Genomic DNA, 5,082 nt, shown 5'->3' with positions numbered 1-5,082 from the left:
CAGGTACAGATTTCTGGTTCAAGGCCAGCTGGGTTACCAAGTTAACCAATGCATCCAGTTTGCCTTCAAGCTTCTTAGTTTCAGATGATGCAGCTGAGTTTGTAGCTACCTCACGCACTCCTCTAATGACTATAACATCATTTCTGGCACTAAACTGCTTGGAGTTGGAAGCCATCTTCCCATTTAAATTTCTGGTTTCAGCAGGAGTCATGTATCCAAGGGCTCCACCACTGGCAGCATCTATCATACTTCTCTCCATATTGCTGAGTCCTTCATAAAAATATTGGAGAAACAGCTGCTCTGAAATCTGATGGTGAGGGCAACTGGCACATAGTTTTTTAAATCTCTCCTAGTATTTATACAGACTCTCTCCACTGAGTTGTCTAATACCTGAGATATCCTTCCTGATGGCTGTGGTCCTGGAAGCAGGGAAATTTTTTTCTAAAAATACTCTCTTCAAGTCATCCCAGCTTGTGATGGACCTTGGAGCAAGGTAATACAGCCAGTCCTTTGCCACTCCCTCTAAAGAATGAGGAAAAGCCTTCAGAAAATTATGATTCTCTTGGGCATCTGGGGGTTTCATGGTGGAGCAGACAATATGAAATTCCTTCAAATGTTTGTGCGGGTCTTCACCTGCAAGGCCATGAAACTTTGGAAGCAAATGAATCAGTCCAGTTTGAAGAACATATGGGACATCCTCATCAGGGTATTGGATGCACAAGCTTTCGTAGGTGAAATCAGGTCCAGCCATTTCCCTTAGAGTCCTCTCACGGGGTGGAGGTTGTGCCATGTTCTCAGAATGTTCAAAATCAGAATGCTCAGAATCAGAATGCTCAAAATTCTAATGCTCAAAATCTGGATGTTCAAAATCACCAATGACAGAATGCACAGATTCACCAGTAATGGAATGCTCAGGATGATCAAAAGGTATAAAATGATGCCTAACTAATCTATGAAATGTCCTATCTATCTCAGGATCAAAGGGTTGTAAGTCAGATGGATTGCCTCTAGTCATACACTACATTCAGCATGCACAACTAGTTGTTTTGTCATGTAAATAAAGGTGCAGGTTTGAACTACAGCTACCCTCAAATGATATCCAAATGACTTGAAATTTTGTAAGCAACCTTATAAAAGGATGAGAAGATAGCACAAAAAAATTTCAGGCAAAAATTCAAAGTCTAACTATGGAAGCTAAAAATGGTAGGTTAAGAAAAATAAGTGAATAAAACTTGAAAAATAAAAAACTTTTGACAGAATCACTATTTTTGGATGATGGAGACCTCAGCCGGCCGCCGGCCGCCGGCCGGCTTACATGGCGTAGGAAATTTTTTTCTACCCCAAATACATATATAATAATTGCGATTCTGATAACCGGAGCAAAAGTTATGGCTGTTTGAAGTTTCGACAAACACAAAATTTGCTACTTTTTTGGAACTTTCAAATCTGACCAAACTAAAGGCTCCAACTATTTTTCCCACAAAATATAGATTAAAAGAAGTTACCACAAAAAAATTCAGCCAAAAATAACAACTCTAGCTACTAAAACAAAAAATCTCAAATAATTTAGTATGGGTGGTCGCTAAAATCCGTCTCTACTTGATTTCTACTACTACTCTGTTTTGTCGCAAGCAAAAGTGGTCGCTAAGTCCGTCGCAAAACATTATTCACAGCAAAACACCCAAAACTGAAACAGGGGAAGCGCTTAATAGGAAAACTGAAACAGAACACACACTAAACAAAATACCAGGACACTAAACAACACTAACACACATACTAACACAATACTAACAATTAAACATAAAACACGAAGGAATTAAACACACAACACTAGCTAGCTATTATGAACCTTTGGACACTGCTCCCCGGCAACGACGCCAAATTTGATCGAGGCCGTACCCGAATCAAATAAACATGATAATGCAGTAACTAGGAAGTGATCCTAGGTCGTTTCCCAACGAGCAATGATAAACCAAATGTTCATAATATACTTACAGTAACAGTAACGATTGGGGGGGGGGGGTTTGTTTGTTTTGTGATTTAAGGAGCAGAACAAGTAAACTGGAATACGAAACTAATAATATTAAAAATGGGTTGTTTCCTCTGATTCAGAAGCCATTCTCTTATCCTGGGTTATGGAGAATTTGACCCTAACAGTAACCACTTAATCCAACCCTATTTTAATTTACTAAGCGAAAATCAAGCTAGGGTTGTCAATACATGATTAGGCACCACATACACCAGTTAGCCCTTTGTCCATTAAGCATGAACGCAAGTTAGGCTCAGAGGCAATTAATCGAACACGAAGCGTGCACTGATTAATGTTCACGAATTTGGGTTAACTGGTGAAGGGAAAACTGCCAGGGAACCACATTATAAACGAGACCTCAAAGAGAGTTGGGCTTCTTCCTCGGAAGGAAACAGCACCAGAATAATTAGCCTTCCATAGATTCAAACAGAAAACGTAAATGAAACATGAAGCAGAAACATAAATACCAGAAACGTAAATGAGATAGAAACGAAAATGAAAACAGAAACGTAAATGAAAGTAGAAGAAGAAACAAGAACAAAATTGTAATTAGAAGCAGGAAATGGGAAATTGTATTAAGAACAAAAATAGTAGCATTAGAACAGAAAGAACTTAAAACCCTAAACAAAGCTCTGAATAATGAATGACATAACAGAATGCCTTGCACGAATCCCACGGCTGCTATTTAAAAAGAGTCACTCAAAGTCGCTGGGCCCTATTACAATACTCTGGCCCAAAACGAAATAAACATTAAACAACATAAAATAAAATTGCGAAATTTCCTAATTAAAAATTAACTAAGGTAAGCGCTGCTTTATTTGCCCTCTTCAAGTCCACAACCAAAATCCGGATTAAGCCCAATGTTTCATTAATTCCTGAAATTAGATTAAAAACATCAAATTAGCTAAATGAGACCAAATAATAAAATTGCCTAATTAATTGACAATTAAGACCAACCAGTAATTAAAATGGAGCAAAAAGGGTTTAGAAAATAGAAGAAAATGATGGCACATCAAAACCCCCCATACTTAGCCTTTTGCACTCCTCGGCAAAATGAAACAAAGAACAAAATCCAAGGATATCAAAGAGAGGCAAACGAAAACATTCACATATTTCTCAATGAACATCAATGAATGAAAGGAATGGGTAACATGTAACATAAGGAGATCCGAAAAGTCAAGACATTCATGAGAATCATCCAAGCAACCCAATCATGGCAAAATAGTTAATCAGCTCAAGAATGAAAAGTGATAAAGCCTCACAAGATATACACTCTATCTCTGAAGTGTCTAGGCTACTATTTACCCTCAAAGCACCTATGAAAACAAACACCACATAAACTTGGCAAGATTCTAAAATTGACAATCAACCCATAAACACAAGCACATGAGGATCAAAAGGTCTTTTAAGGTTGTAATGGGGCCAAGGACAAGGTATGGAAAATATGGAATAAGTGGCTGAATTCCAAAGGAATAGAGGAGCAATGGGGAATAAGTGCATATTAAGAAAACATAAGAAAATAAAAAGAAGTAAAGATAAAATTTAAACATAAAGAGTAGAACCAAGAGTCTTATCATTCTTTTCTTATTCACTCAACTTTACTGTTTTTCTTTTTCTTTGTCGATTTTTTTTTCACTCTGTAGCCTTTTGAGAAACAGCATCATATTCAGCATGTCCAACATTTAACCAATATGCAATGTATATCAAGTATGGCTCAAAATATATCATGAAGCATGGCCAACAAAACATGTTATCCAATGAAACAAAAACCCCCACACTTATTCCCAAAACAATTCCAAAGCTCCAAAATTCCTTAAGGATATGGTGATGTCATGGTTTTTCACTTAAGGCTTGTAGTGAGCTTCAAAACAAGGAAATGGAAACAAGGCTCAAAAGGGCTATCAAAGGAATTAAGTCAAGGTAAGTTCATTTGGCTAGAAGCTTATAAGAACAAAATTGCCTCAATCATATCCAAATATGCATGTGAATTAGGAAGCATCAACAAGAATCAAGCCAAGGCTATTGTGCACGCAATCAATGGGACAAAACACACCAAATGATTATGATGATGGATGGCTCAAATTCTCACAAAGGTAAACTCATCACTTTCAAATTGAGCTTTCAAAACTATCATGACATGTAGAGGAGAATCAAGGATTTCAAGTCACAAAATGTCAAAAACTTTTATTTTCAAAAAAATTACCCATTTCTTGAACATATCCTATGATTCAAAGAAAAACATGCAAAGTCGTACATGCACACAGAATTGACCCAAAATATTAAACTAAAAATCCGACGAAACTAATCAACATTAACAAATTAACACAACTAATAAATTAACAAAACCAACAAAACTAACAAAAACCAAAGAACACTCCCCCCCCCCATACTTAAACAACACATTGTCCTCAATGTAGCACAATTAAGAGATTAAAACAATTAAACCATCAAATAGAATTGGACAAGTGTAATAAAAGCAAAGAAGGAGATAAGAAAAGAAGAACTCCCTAAGTCATGGTGGAGGAAGAGTAGGGTGGAGTAAGGAAGTCTCTTCCACCACTACGTCCACTAAAGAAGGGTTCGTGAGGAGTGGCTTAATTCGATGTCCGTTGACCTTGAAAGCTCTTGTTTGTGGAGTCGCTTTTGATCTCAACTGTACCATAAGGAAAAACATTAGTAACAACAAAAGGACCAATCCACTTAGACCTTAACTTACCACTCATGAGTCCAAGCCTATAATTATACAATAACATTTTTTGCCCAACCATGGTGGTGGTGATGAGTTAATGATAATTGCAGTATTTTAGGAAGTGATAATTGAGATCTTTGTATATTTCAATTTTGTTTTGTAAATTTTTTAGAGATTCAATGGTTTATTTGATTTTTTTAAAACATTTTAATTTCAATCATATATTATTTTTAATCTTAATCTGATTGTTGTTATTAGTTGTTCTTATGTTCTCACATAAGAAAGTGTTCTTACAGGAGTCATACTCAATGTTGTTAAAATCATGATTCAAATCGTGAAATCTCTCATTTCTATGCTTCAAGGA

At 36.4% G+C, this 5,082-nt stretch overlaps 1 non-coding gene across 1 annotated transcript; it reads left to right on the top strand.

Moving 5' to 3' along the window:
• Positions 1–305: 305 nt before the first annotated feature.
• LOC112999827 (small nucleolar RNA R71) lies at positions 306–412 on the top strand. The gene has a single exon (XR_003265045.1). It is a non-coding gene; the product is annotated as a small nucleolar RNA R71 (small nucleolar RNA).
• The last annotated feature ends 4,670 nt before the right edge of the window (positions 413–5,082 follow it).

Source organism: Glycine max, chromosome 16 (assembly GCF_000004515.6).
Source record: "Glycine max cultivar Williams 82 chromosome 16, Glycine_max_v4.0, whole genome shotgun sequence".
In the NCBI taxonomy this organism is placed as follows: Eukaryota; Viridiplantae; Streptophyta; class Magnoliopsida; order Fabales; family Fabaceae; genus Glycine; species Glycine max.
Note: the sequence above shows the minus strand (reverse complement) of the source record. Positions and strands in the feature narration are given on the sequence as shown.